A 16,755-nucleotide genomic window follows, 5' to 3' on the forward strand; every position below is an offset into this window, starting at 1 on the left:
AAAAGAAATGACTAGAATAAAATATATAAACATTTTTGAAATCGAGAAACAAAAAAAATATGAAAAGATAGTATCGAATTTTCATTAATCTACAAGTATAAACAAAGGTTCTACCATGAGTCATAACTTGGGATTATGTGGTAAAATAATATCACAAAATGTAGCAGATGAAACTCAAAGTGAAAAAAAAAAGAAGTATATTTATAAACTATAGGATAGGATTGAAGAAAATCCTTATATAATAGGTAATTAAAAGAGGAGAGGTATAGAAGAAAATGTAAGAGAAGAGGATGAACATAAAAGTATCGATATGATGTGTCCAATATATCACATCGAGCTACGCTTAAGGAGAAAATCTATAAATATTTATTAAAACAACCTATAAATAGAAAGATCTCCCCGTAAAAATTCTAAATGCAGGGTGATGATAACCTAAATGTATTGAAAATTAGAAACTAAGAAAATATGATTTACTAGCATATTATAACATCTTAATTTACTAATAAAAAACAAGAGCGTCATCATACGTCATGAAAGGATGATTTAGTATAAAATACCATATGTCGTCATTAATTCTTAGATGTGGTATCTGAAATAGGAGACTACGCACAAAATATAGTTTTGATTATATATTGAATTAAAAAACCTTATAATGTGAAAATACATTGAATAATGTCGTATATAGCGAATAAGGGATTAAGAAAATATGTTTTATAAGCAATCAACGTTTTACTTGAACGAATTTAAATTTAGACAAAATAAAACAACCATAAATAAAAAAGATTATAATTATCCTAAACAAATGTAAAATATATATGGTAATGCGTAATATTATAAAAAACCCGCAATTCATGGATTTTTTATGACTAGAAATCTCCAAAACTTACATGTGGTGCAGAATATATGTTTTGGGTTATGGTATTTTATAATAAATTGCTGAAATTCTTTCAATAAAAATCATATAGATAATTCCATACAAGATTATATTTTCAAAGTGTGCCAGTATAATGACGTACAAAACTTTATTTTTATTAATTTATGTTTACTGCACAGATATGTGATTAGGTCCAATATTAGTAGATCGATTATTGCATTGTATTTTAAAAGGATGACAAAATAAACAATCTAAAAATTTCTTCTTGAAAGAAGTTTATTCCTTTAAGAATATTGTAAACGTGATGAGATAGAAAGAATTATTGGCAAAATATGTTCTATAGAGCATTGTAAAATTCTGCTTGAACACTAATACGACCTACAAATTACTTTAATCCATATATAAAATTAAAAATGTATAAAATAAGATAACATAAACTAAATAATATCAAAATGGGCGACCACAAAATTTAAAACAGTACAGACGACGCATAATTTATAAACATTGCTAATGTTTTTGTATTTAAATAAATTTAAGTATCCATATCAATTTTATATTGAAATTCTAAGTGAGGGGTTGATGTGATCTATTAGCTGGGTTTTGATGTTACAGGCTACGGCTAAATTTAGTTAGCGAGTATAATGAGCTTTTTGAAAGCTATTTTTTATTTCTTACATTTGTATTAAATTATAACTGTTGATTAAAAGATTTTATGCAATAGTTTTTAGCTCGGATCTCAACAGAGACAAAATAACGCTGAAATTGATTCTTAGATTAATCATAATTCTAAAAAAAGATTTTTTGTATAGTTTTTAAATCGGATCTCAACAGAGACAAAATAACGCTGAAATTGATTCTTAGATTAATCATAATTCTAAAAAAAGATTTTTTTTATAGTTTTTAAATCGGATCTCAACAGAGATAAAATAACGCTGAAATTGATTCTTAGATTAATCATAATTCTAAAAAAAGATTTTTTGTGATAGTTTTTAACTCAGATCTCAACAGAGACAAAATAACGCTGAAATTGATTCTTAGATTAATCATAATTCTAAAAAAAGATTTTTTGTGATAGTTTTTAACTCAGATCTCAACAGAGACAAAATAACGCTGAAATTGATTCTTAGATTAATCATAATTCTAAAAAAAGATTTTTTTTAATAGTTTTTAAATCGGATCTCAACAGAGACAAACTAACGCTGAAATTGATTCTCTAATTATATACAACTTTACAAAGTTTTTTAATAAATGACCAATAGATAACAGAGAAAAAAGAAAATAATATATTTTTACGGAAAAATACTATAAAAATATGCAAGGTGAATTTATTGAATTAATAATACTGATTATTCATAAAATTTGAAATTAATTCAATCTACATCACCGCAGACTTTTCTCACAAAAGCTTCATAATTTACACGGCCATCAGAATCAGCCTCTAAAACATTAATCACTTCATCAATTTCATCGCTATTCATAATGTTAGTTTCATTTAAAATACTTCGTAACAAACCAACGTGAATATATCCCGTATGTTCTCTATCAAAAACACGAAAGGCTTCTCGTAAAGTTCGTCGTCCTGCTTTTCCCATTCCGGTATTTTCAAGATGCTGTATTAGCTGAACAAACTCTTCTTGTTTTACTTCTTCATTTACACCCATGTTTAAGTGTCGGAGTGTTTTGGTTAGATCTTGAGTTGATAGTGCGAATCCTGCTTGGTATAATATACTGTGGAGTTGAGATGCTTGAAGTGCATTTTCTGGGTGTTTTGCGTATAACTTAAATAACTTTCCGTATTTTTCCATTTTTCTTTTCTAATGGGTTGTAATAAATCTGGCTTGTAAAAATTGCTGGATTTTTTATACGTTCATTGTATTTTCTAATTTAACCAATATTTTTTTAGAATATATTGATATGAAGCCTTAGCTAATCTATAAGAATTTTATATACACTTAGTTAAGAAACTATTATATTAAGCTTGTTTGACTAACTATTCTAATGTTTCTAAATGGTGTGATTTGGTAAATTTCTCTTCTTATATTTGTAATTAAACGAATTCGCATTTAAATTTAAAAAAATGGAAATTGTATATTGAAAAATATAAAATAAGTAAAATTATATTTTAGATTATTAAAAATTAGCTTTTGTATTTTGAATTATTAAAAATAACTCTTTTTGAACACATTGAAAAAAAACCAAACCAACGCAACATTTTTTTATCAAATTCAAATATAATATATTATTTTTGAGTCTCTTATTATTTGCATTTCAATACAATATTTTCATTTAATTATCCATTGGTTTTGTTTATGAATTCAAATATTGTTTTGAATTACAATAAAAAAAATTTCAGTATATTACTAGATCGTACTTGATATTCATCTATAAACACATTTTTTTTACGTGCTTAAGCGCGCAAATATGTTTCAAAAAACGATCTGCTCAAGACACTATTGAAAAATAGCTTGATATATAGACCAATGTAATCAGAATCAGTATATTAATTGGCAAAATGTTGATTCGAGATTCTTTAATCATAATTATTGCGCAGAAAAAATACCAAAAATTAACAAAATATAAACAAGATAAGTACGACGATTGTAAACGGCTCTTTATAAGAGTTATAACTTTCAATATTTTAGTATCTTTGTATTTTTAGAAAGAAATCTTAATTCAGTCAGAGCGTGTTTTTTTACACAAACTTAAATCTTTTTATTGCAGGTGATTAACTTTAAAACAACTTTACCACAATTTTTAAGCGATATCATTCAGTATATAATTTTTTTTTCTAATGCCTTGTATAAAAGATCTAGAATCATCAAATTAAAGATATTAGGTCTAATATACAGGCACAAAAAGGTATTTTGAAATTCTCGAAAAAGTATATCTGCAAAGGGAACAACGAAAATTGTAGGACGACCATGATAAAAATTTAATTATGTTCTAAACATACATGATCGAACCGCTGAAGAAACTTTACCAGTTTTTTAATATGCAAATCCATGTATTTTATGGTATTATTGGTATATTCGTAAAATTTTGAAGAGATGAAATTATTTATATAAACCTTAAAACATTGTTACAAGGCAATTTTTTTCTGTCTTAGATATATAAAAAAGAAAGTAACAACTATTTTTCGCGTGTTACGACAACAATAAAAAATAAATTGTTTCATTTCTAAAATTAATCATTTCTTGTTATCGTAAATTCTATTATACGCATTTTATAGATTTCAAAATATTTGTATTTTTAGACGGTATATGTTCCAATTTTACATGTATAAAAAGTTGATAATGACTCTGATCTAGAACTTCGTACTGAATATAAAAAGATTTTATTTATATATTACACAAGATAAAACCGATATTTTAGAAAAGTGACAAGCGAAATCTTGATTCAATAAAATACAATTAACCTTAAATATGAAACTTAAGCGAAAATATTTTGATTTTATTTTTTAATTTAGATCAATATGAGTAAAAACATTAGAAATCTCGACATAATTTTTGTATTTAGAACATTCATAAACACATATTCTTCATTCTGTAAATTATAATAATATTTCACAAAAAAATTCACTATTCGTAGAGCTGAAGCGAAAATCTATTTGTATAATGAATTTTTATTGCGATTCATAACATTCTGTATCAATTTATTGCATAGAAAAATATTATATTAATTTTAAAATAATGATTTATATTAATTTTTTAATTAATTTTTTCGAATATATTATATTAAAATCACTTTTCATGCTCGAAATATACGACTGGATTTCATATTCTTATTAGTAAATTTTTAAAATGGGCCGTAAACCTTTACATGTATTTAAAAACATTTTAAGATCAAAAAAATATATTTTATAAAATGTATAAAAAATACTGAATGTAAGTACAAATGGTTTTATGAATAGTATATTATATTCTAGTTTTATAAATGTTTTCATGGCCTATACTACAGTTTCATTTTTATTAATAATTTGACAGAACTCAAAGGCGACATATGAACAATATTTAAATAACATAAAAACTATTCTGGGTTATTTAAAATATATACGTATAATATATTTTTGCTGAAGATAAAATTTAAGATATAATATTTTACAAAAATATATTACCTATAAAAATCATTTTTAATTACTCCGATTTCTATTGTATAGAACATATTTATACCAAAAAAAATGCATAATAGACATGAATTTTTCAAATAAATACAGGGATCTGTATAAATATAACCAAATGAAGAGTAAGAGCACACATAATTAAAAAAAAAGTAGGATATTCTATAAACTATGCTTGTACATATTTATTTAAATTTACAAAAAACCGAATTTTTTGGTTTTTTTTTTAAGAAGTCGAAATTTGTTGATATAAAAAAATTCATAGAAGGACAAAATATTCAAAGTAAAACAACAATTTCAAAGCTAATCATATTTTTTCCGCCTCATTTTATTAATTCCTTCTTATATTAGTTTTTATTTTGCAGTGAATCTGTGGAAAATAAAATTTAAGAAAATTTAAAGTTTAAAAGAACTTTAAGATACCAGTACACTATAAATCATATATGTGCATAAAAAAATTTGACTAAAAAGCGTAAAGTCTTACATGAAAATAAAAATTACATAAGAGAAAGCTGATGATTAAATTTATTTTAATTTCAAGATAAAAAGTACGTCGTAAGGTTGTTATCTGTTATTTCTTTAATTATTTTTTATTTCTATATCCAAAAAAATATTCACGTTACATGTTCCCATTAAATATTGAATTCGACATTATATTTTCTTTTCTAAATTTAGTTCCGTTTTCATACTAGCCATATTAAATTAATATGTATCAATAATCTTTGTACGGTTTAATGTATTTTTCTAAATTCAGAGTTCTGTAGTATAAATAATGTATTTCTTTTTTTTTCTTATGTATTTGACACAATGGGAAAAATTATTTGAATAAAATTTAAAATTTTATTATTTTCAAACTACTGAAACTATTGGAACATATTTTAGGCCCTAAAATATACATATATTGTTGGGTTTTGATTATTTTTCAATGTATTATATTTCATTTTATGAATTTGATTTTTGTCTTGCAATATTATTTATAGAATTTATTATTGTCTAATAAGTTTTAAATGATTATTTATGTTAAAATCTTCTTGACTGAAATTTCTATAAATAGGTTTATATTTGAGAACAAAGAAATTAATTATGTCAAAAGTCTAACATTTACATGCTTATATAGGTGAAATATGTCTCTATTACAATCATATGAGAAGAATGAATGATATTTTAAAAAAAATTTAGCCTCGAAAACCCCTAGGGTTATGAGGAAGTCGGGAATTTATCCCGCGAAACCTCTCTTTATGCATACACTATTTGATTACACTCCGCCCCCTTGATTAGATTTATATTTTGGTATTATATAACTGTTTTAATTTTATAGTTACATTACAAATTTTAAAAATCATTATTTTAACTAATGTATAAACAATAATTCTAAATTGTTTTATCTTAAATTATTCTACAAATAATTATTTCCATTTACATGTTCTCTTAAAAATCACAAATATTATTTGCCAATTTTTTACATTGTATGAATTTGTTAATCAATTCTGGGTATAAGATATTCTTGGCACACTTTTTATCGTTCGGCTAATATGTTTTGAGCTTATTTGAGTCTCTTGTTCAGGGCAATGCCCAAAAGTTGACCAATTACAAAAATCTGATTTTCAAGATAAATGATATTATTTTCATATATTTTGTTTGGACTTTAGTTTGATGATTACAAATGCCAGTAAAATGAGTAACTATTTTCTATTCAAAACAAAAGATTGCCGTGTTTTTGAGGATAGAATATCTACGCACATCTGTTATATTAAAGTATAGAACAAGCTTTGTTGTTGCTAAAATTTATCAAGCTATTAAAGCTTTATGTAGGAATTGCACAGTATATCATGTGCCATTTAATAAAATTCTTTCGAAAATAACCTTTTCTTATTAACATCAAATAGCAACAACTTTGAGTGTAGATTTCTAGAGAGGCATTCTGATGGTTTTTGTCTATTATTAAACTCAAACTCTAATTTTTTTGCGTCTTTTTCTTCGGAAACAATATACTATGTAATTTAAAATGCTTTCTATCAACTTTTTTAAAACGATTTGATCATTAATTTTATTCAACAATTCATTGTTAGTAGTTAGTATTCTTTTCCGAGCCATATTTTCGCAAACACTTGTATTGATAGTACCCATATATTACAGCTTGAATTATGGTTACATTTGTACTGCAGTTTTGGGGTATGTCCACGTCATCGTCAATTTATTGAACTCAAAATTGGAGATTTCATTATGCCAATAATCAACACATTTTTTTTCGCTTGATCTAATATTCCTAGCGCGACTTTTTTTAAAAAAGTATTTTCATAAGTATATTCTTTGAATAGAATCCTCCAATACATATTTTAATTTCCTCTGACTGCTATATTAGAAGTATGTTTGAAATCATATATAAATTTAAATTGTTTTGCTGATAAATACACATTTTTTTATCATTAACTATTAGAAACTTCATCAATAGCATTCAAAGTACGCTTACCAACATTGAATCTATCGTCCATAATAAGCAATGATTTTTTTTATTCAGGTGATACCAAATGTACCCCTGATTACGTTATTCTTTTTAATATGAACTTAGTTTTTAAGCCACTGTGTAAATTTCATCTATAATCTAATACACCCCTGCCAATCCCCGTTTTTTCCAAAAAAATACATATCGCAAACCAAATCCTTATAATAATTAATTAATGTTTAATGAAAAAATGTCTTTCCAAATCCTGTCGGTCTATCAATATAAAATGTATGGCAAAGATTTTATCTACCGATTCCTTAGGCTGATATAAGTTTATTATTTTCTCGTTTTATAGTTTACCTGCCCTTTCTTCATATTTGATTTTTTCGCTCTAATCATCGCTTGTTCTTTATTTATAATTCATCTGATAGCGTGATAATAAATATAATATTTCACAATTTGATCTATATGTCTAAAATCTTATCCAAATTATTGGTAAATATTTTTTTTTACTCTGCATGTGTGATTCATCTTTTTTTATCATCAATCGATCCATTACTAAACATCTTATGAAAATTGAAAACATAAATATTTTGTTACAAAATAAAAAATGTATGCAGAATATTCATGTTAATTCTCTGCGCGACATTACTATAGAGGCTTTTAACAGGAATTTTTCTTGTTCTTCGTTATTTTAAAAGATCATACATATTACAGTTTCTTTAAAGTTGAAAATTGCACTTGAAAAACATTTAATTGTATTTTATACCAAACTTTAACCCTTTACATGTAGTAAAAGCATTCTCAAGAAAAATCTCTTTTCATACTTATATCATACTGTAAAAAATATCGGGATGTTGTATATTTTATTTCGATCTCTTTTTCATTATGGATTTATAATAGTATATTACAATGGAATCTCTGTATATTAAAGTTTTCTTAATTATTCGTCTACTTCATAAAGTTTAAACCTCGTAAAAACCATAGTATATAAATGCAAGATTTATACTGTGTGTTCTTCTTTTTTCTAATCAAATATGATTGGTTTATAGTTAGAAAGATGCACTGGTTATCTCACAATCAAATGTGATTTTTCATACATTTAATATTTGTTAAGTCTGCAAGAAGCTTCGGGTGACTAACATATCTTGTATTAATAAAATTATAGCCCTATTGGTATTATATTTTCTTATATATGCACAATCATATCCTTTATACACATATTTAAAAATATTTTTTGCGGATTTCTTAGATACTCATGGCTGCATATACTTATGGCTGTTATATTTTAATATTTTTTATTTATGGGCCATATTTATAGTAGTTATTTTAGTTTTTGTTTTCAATCACAGCTTGCTTGATTCTCTGTACACACAGCGTATTTATACTTTCGGCTATCTTCTCCTCTCCATAGTCTTCTTCAATACCCCTCCTTCTTTCAAGACCTATTAATTCAAGGGTTTTTCTCAATCCCAAGGTTTGAATATATGCCTCAACCTGGTTCGTGACATCTAGTTCCTTCAGGTACCTTCTATGATATCGTGTCACCACACCGTCCCATGTTATAACATATGGGATAATTTTTGTCTTGCATTTGTATATTAATGACAGTTCAGATTCTAGCAGGTCATATTTTCTCAATTTTTCGTTTTCCACTATGTTTATATTATCAATACTTGTCACGCCAATTTCGATTAGGGTGATGCAGTTCTTCTTTTTGTCATATACAAAAATATCAGGTCTGTCATTCGATAACTTTATGTCTGTTTTAATTCTTGTATCTACTTTGATCTCTGCGAATTCGTTTTCCATTATTTCTTGTACAGAGTGTCTGCGGATTTTCTTGGTTTTTTTTGAAATTGTATTTTCTTGCCAACATAAAGTGAAGACATCTTACAATCTCGTTGTGTCTTCTTGTATAGTCATGACCAAGTTATATTTAAATAGTAGTAATTTATTTCATGGTACCAAAGTGTATTATCAACATATTAGTATCCTATACGACAATGATTTTTTACACGTTATTTATATTTTATTTAGAATTCACCTTTTAACTGGGGATGATCATTTATCTTCTTCAAATAATTTTTTGAGCAAACATTATTTTCCATACATCGTTAATTCATGTCGTTTATCTCACATAGTCCCTATGTCAGGTGTTGTGATACTCCATTATTAAGCTCCGGATCACAAGCACATCAGGTATTTAAGCAAATATAATATTATTTATTTTCGAAATTGTATCTATATTTGATAAATATTCAAAATCGAATATTTTATGTGCATGATGATGACACCGCTTTTATAACTCAATTGTATAAATAAAAAGAAAGATCATCGGTTTTCCCATTGAAGCCACATCAGAATCTTTTTTGCTAAGAAAATCTATCGATCCTAATAGTGTTCTACCGTAAGATTTTTCTAGTTCATTTTATAAGGCTTATATTATTTGCCTATATTTATGAAATTAAGTCAATAATCCATTTCTGCAATAACCAAGTAAAATATATAAGATGGTTGATAACATTCTTTCTTATTGGAAGTTTTGCAATTTTGAATTGTAGCATCGATACTTTGTGTCTTTTCTAAGAATTCGAAGAGACTTTGTCTATCACATTTTGATATTCCATCAAGCATTCCATATTAGTAGACAATTTATGTAATAGTATCTAGGTTTGTGCCAATAATATTTTTTTCTAGGTAATTTTTTTTGTTAGTGAATTACACCTGTATATCCCTATTGAATAAGTTATGCTATTTGAATCATAAAACATCATAACTATTATACTATTTACAGATACATTGTATCTCTATTTTCTCGATTTTTTCTGTACCTTCATTCACAATTTGCAAATAAAATAAATTTCTGAAAATTTAGGGGTTAAATTTGGTAGTAAACAACATTTTTAATGTTTTTTATGATTTTGCATATGGTTTAACATTACCTCAATATAATTCGAGTTTCTCATGATTTTCTTGTCTTATTTATAGTTCAAATCTTTTAACACACTGTCATTACTTGCCATGTTTGAATCCAGTACATTTAGCAGTGCGTATTTTTTATTTTTAATACAATAATATTTGTTTTTGATATCTATGGTTAAAAGTCCGATTGTATATTTTTAATAGTATGTATCATCAGACATGCATTTTTCTAGGGTTCGAATGAAGCGAAAGATAAAACACTATTCAACAATCTTATAGTTTTTTTGCGATCGGAATGTTTAGTTTCGTGAAATCATTCTGTTAGATAATTAGGAAAATAAATATTTTAATTGTCTAGATCTTTATATGCATGTAAACAACTTTTAAACATTTTATTTGGGTCTATTATAGCTTAAAAATAGCAAATTTTCTAATTAAAGAAGTCTCTTTAGTGATATTGCATTAATTTTCGCCGTGCTTTTTCCTGAAATAAAGTCAAATATACTTTTTTAAATAGGAATACCTGATATTTGAGTTTTTGGCAAAATGAAATTATTCACGCTTTATAAACTTAGAACACTTAAAATCCTCAAATTTTTTTACTTCTTAAAATCAATATCATTAGATTGAAAATTTCAATACAAAGTTTTTATGAGAAATTTTTTTTTTAATCTGCATAATAGAACCCACATAAAATTAACAAGCAATTGTAAAACTATTTTCCATGATAAGAAGATTTCCAATGAAAATTTTCTGGAATTCTTGTATCTTCCTCATTTTTTAGCAATAAATTAAAAAATAGTTCATAGCCTTTATTTCAGTATAGATAGTCTTAAATAATATATGTTATTATATCCATTTTATGTTTAATCATAATGTAATCGTTTTTGCATAAAAGATTATACAAATACATAATTTAAAAAAATACAATATTTATATATATATATATATTGTATAAATACATATTTTTTATAACTTATTGTATAGTTCTGCTCTATATTATTATGAACTTTATTATATCGAGAATCTAAATGTCTACAATCATTTTTTGAGATATGTTAAAGTTCAAATTCATTTTTATAGGTAAAATCTTAATTATGTCGAAATTATTAATGCTATTTTTCTCTTCACGTTCTCTTTTTATGATTTTCTACAATTCAAATAATACGTATAAATCTGAACTTTGAAATAATCGAAAATTTTAAATTGTGTGTAAATTTATCTTGTAGAAAAAGAAAGCAATATATTATGATCACATTGTCTTGAAAATTAACTTGTGGCCTATTCTGTAATAATATGCGAATGAATTATGAGATCTCTTTAAATACAACAGCTTGAGGCTTTTTAAAAAAAAACCAATTAACTTCTGATTTCGTATGTATTTTAGAATTTTTACTTTGCCACATTTTATTTTTTTTTTCAATTATGGTTAAAGAAATAAAAACCAGTAAATTTACCATTTTGGTAATTAATTTAAATTTAAAGATTTTTATTGCAGTCATAGAAAAAGTATAATCAATATTCTATAAAAAGAAAACATGCAATTGAAAAAAATTTGAAGGGGGTGACGGGAATCGAACTCGGGTCTTCATTTCCGGAGAATGACGTTCTATCCACTATACCACACCCCCTAAAGTGATTAATTTTGTTTAACATATTTTACTTTTTTATTGTTTGCTTTCGGAATTTCATTAAATCTTCTCTTTTTACATAAACTAAACAAAAAAATAGAAAAAAAAAATTATGGGAAAACTGGGACAGCTTTTTGCACGAAAAGTTGTACAATTTGTATACTAAGTTTCATTTAATCACATGTTCGTAGATAAAACCAGATAAACGCCCTGGTGTTTTCTTAAGCAAACATATGTATTTAAAGTGTAAATATTCTCATAATTTCAAAAATATTGCCTTTAACATTAGAATTCTACTTAATTGTATATTGTTTATCTTATTTTTATGCACAGCTGTTTTCTTTGATTTTTTGTCTTTTTCTTATATCGTTTTTGATCCTATTTCAACATTTTATCATACAAAACCTATTATCACTTTTCAAAACTTTCTTTTGTTTTTTTCTAATCTATGCTATTCAGTAAAAACAATTTCATGATCACATTCCTCCTTTTTCACATTCTAAATTGATTCAGCACCATAGAGCACAATATTCTTACGCATAAAAACAAATTTATGAAAGATTTCAGCGATAGAAAAGAAATTGTATACCGAAAATACTCTTATATTTTAATATAGCTCCACTGATAAAAAAACTTTAGCATAAAAAAGAGAAAACAAAACAAATTTTGTGATATAAATAAAAATGATGTTTACACCAGAAAATCCGTAGTTTTCATGTAATCCCATCAATTTTACAATTGAAAATAGTTATATTGATCGTCTGGTTTAATTTTTTCTGATGAGAGATGCATTAACTTGAATTTTTATGTACAATAAATATAATACAAAAGTATATGTATAAAAATTGGTCTATTTCGTCCTGAATCAAAAGCATAATTAAGTTAAAATAAGCAGAGAAATTTATAGTAACAAAAATAGAGAAAAAAAAAAATATCCTTTTCGTATTTCTTGATAATTATATTTGTGATTTTGAAGAAATAGGTTTGAGAATAAAAAAAAAATTTTTTTTATATATAGGATCCCTAAAATATATATTCATTGACTTTTCCATGAAAAAAATCTGGTAACAGATATTTAACTAGGAAAACAACATAAAACTTGATAAATTTCAATTGTTAAAATATTAGAGTTTAAGAAGTTATTAATATACTTAAACATATATGAATACATATCTGATGTATTTTGTGTAACTATAAATTTATACATATTCAAAATACGTTTATATAAAAAAAGTATCATCCTAGAAGTTAATATTTTATACCGGTAAAAAAAATTGATTTCAGGTCAAATAAAGTGATCATATATTAATAATGATCTTATGAATTTTTTTATTGAGAAAAATAGATATATTAATTTGTGAAAATTTCATTTTTTATGCATTAAGAGCTTTTCAATAGCTTCCCCTTTAAAAACGTAGTTTATATTTGCGTTCTTTATTATTCACATATTCAATGGGTCATTTTATCAAAGACGATATGCACACAAAAGTTAGTACTTCAATAAACTTATAATATACTTGGCAAATATCTATAGTATAGAAGCTTGTGCGCAAAAGACTTCTCGAAACATCAATATTCTTTTTCTATTGTCGCTTGATATTATTTCATTGCAAAAATTAAAAAATTTGATGGGTAAGAATGTGTATTTTTTTCATCTATTCTTTACTCTGCAGATACAATGTATGTATTTTCTATTAAACGAGATTTAAAGAAATTTAGAGTGTATTCAGTAATTTTATTTATCCAATCTGCATGATTTAATGATATTTCATCAATATTGTAAAATTAATTATAAATGAAAGTGCATTTTTATGAACATTTATGTAAAATAAAAACAATCAGCTCTAGATGAATCTTTTCGTCTGCAAAATTATTGGCTAATTGATCTTTTAAAATCATAAAGCTTGAATTATCGATTCTTAAGTCTCAATTAAATTCAAACAAAATTTAAAATTGCCTATCGAACATCTCCAATAATTGCTAGATTTTTTTATAATTCATATTTGAACATAAAATCTATTTTCGAGTGCAAAACTATTAAAATTTGTAAAAAAAATCATAATAAGGCACATATTTATCTATATGAATTATTTTATGAATATTTCTTAATTTAATAATTATAATTTTTTTGAATATGGGTGTTGAGACTCCGAATTGTAAATATAAAAAAGATGAAATCCATATTTTCGGTATTCATAGTATATTTACTAAGAACTAGAATTGTTTGATTATTATTTTTATCATGATATCAGCGTATCTTTAATGATAATTTAGAAGCTTAATCCGATGAAAATATACGATAAATTTTTCATTCCACGTAGTTTTATACAATAAAATTATATACAACGTATAAATTTCTTCTAAGAAAAGGCCGTAAAACCGTGGAAATAACTCAAAATAATAATTTTTTTAATTTTGGGAATTTTTATTTCAAGATTGGTAGATTTTTCTGCAATGTTTAATGCGTTTTTTAGTATAATAGGTAATCGGGCAAAAAATTAAATCCAATTGAAATTATATGGCTTAAATAATTGTCTACAGATGTTATGGCGTTGTTTAATTTAAGAAATCCTTTATAAATAATATTTTGACTAGAAAATCTTATTTTATATGTGATTTTCAATTTTCTTGATCTTTTACATCAAGAGCTATACTTTTTTATATTTTTGCAGAGTTAATATGGTTTATTTTTAAATTTCTCATGGTTTTAATAATGAATGGATCGTTCGCATACATCAAAATCTAATACATTTATCGATGTAATTATTTTTTAATAAAAAGCTATATTTTAGAATATAAAGAGTGAACAATTGTTATAAAAAAAAATATTTTTCATTGGCGCCTTAAACCAATAAAATAAATATTTATTATGTGATATTTTATCGTGATTTAACAATTGATGTTCATTTTTGGATTTTTACATGGTTTTTTTTAAAATAAATAATATATTTAAGATAATACAATATCTTTTTTTCATTATATTAAGATATGATTGATACATATTTATATGTAAACACAAGCTTGTAGTAAAGTATGTGCAAAAATCATTTAGGTCTAAAAGGAAACTGAAATTTCTAAGATAATATAGAGATGTGTTTATATTTTTCTACGATGATATAAATCAGTCAACTACTAAATTTATGCCATATTTTATATGAAATTGAACTGATTATTCATGAATGTTAAACATGAAAGTGTAATAGAACTGTGATTTTATTATATCTTAAAAATTTATAAAATATGGTGTGCATAATTTTTATTTCGAGTATTAAGAACTATAATCATTATTTTACTAGTATTATCCCCATTTAGTTAAAAGTCTGGTATTAGGACACATCGTATAATAAAAAGAGCATAAATACTTAAAATACGTAAGTTCAAAAAATCATGAATATTTTAATTTTGAGACTTAAACATTATCCTAGCGTCATTAAATCATCATATTTCGTGAAATTGCCGATTTTTGTTATATTTAAGCAATTTTTCCATCTCTATATATTTTATGGTCTATATGCGTATATATCTATATTTTGTTTAAAATTTTTTGCATTTATGAGTAAATAAATTTCAAATACTAGCACAAAAATATAGAATTTTTTATGATTTATTTTTTCCGAAATACAGTTGTATTTGGTAGAATTATAAATAAATAAAAATTTGAGCTTAAATATATTTAACAGTCTGATTTTACTATCATAAATAAATAATCAAAGCCGATATTTAATAACTGTTATAAAAGATTATTCTGATTTCTAAATTTGATTTACGCGTATATGTATAGAATAGTTTATAACTTGATGAACAGTTGGTATATTTTTATCTAAACATATCAGCTATTAAAACCAAAGGTCAAAAACAATATTTCTTTATAGAAAAATATACAAGCCATCATAAAAATTTTTATACAATTTAACTACATAAAAACCACACTTTAAGCATTTTTAAAGTAATTTAAATGCCAGTACTATTTAAAACATTTAAAACATATAATATATACTTTTGATGCATTGAATTTTATTTTATAAAATAAATATCAGGAAAGCTATCAAAAGTTATATATTTAGAAAAGAAAAATACAAATAAATTATTATATGCCCTATTATTTTGTTTTAAGATTCTAATGATATAAAAAAGGCGATAAAGATACTTTAGACAAATCTTCAATTAATTTATTTTAGAATATTATAAGCTATCATCATCTAAAATTCATTAATGAATTACTAAGAAATCCAATATTAAATTATCATAAAATTCATATTTTATTTTACTTTTAATAAGCTTATTTAAAAAATTATAGAAAAATTACGTATAATTTTATAGAATAATGGGCATTTTAGAGCTTTAATTTTTTTTATTTATTTGCAAAATATTATGTATATTACACATTTTAATAAATATATTACATTTTTGAAATAAAAATAAAAGACATAAAAAAAGATTAAATGTTTCCTAGGCCTGTAAATGTGTTTTCGAATCACATTTCATAAATAAAACCAGTAATTTAACGGGCGTCAGCAAATACGTTCATGCTTAGTACCATAAATTACGGAAAAGCAAAGTAGTATATAACATACAAGATTATTTGCATAAATTATCAATATTTGTATATAATAAAGAATTACTTCAATTATACTAGAAAAGCTTGATTCTCCCTAGGCTTACATAAAAGAAAAACACAAAATAATCATGAGCAATGGAAGATATTTGAGTTGAATAGGTTAAACCAAGCTTTTTATAAATAATCCTAACAACCCTGCATATATTT

This window comes from Rhyacophila brunnea, unplaced genomic scaffold (assembly GCF_057557595.1).
Source record: "Rhyacophila brunnea isolate RB1 unplaced genomic scaffold, BYU_Rbru_1.0 scaffold_68, whole genome shotgun sequence".
Classification (NCBI taxonomy): Eukaryota; Metazoa; Arthropoda; class Insecta; order Trichoptera; family Rhyacophilidae; genus Rhyacophila; species Rhyacophila brunnea.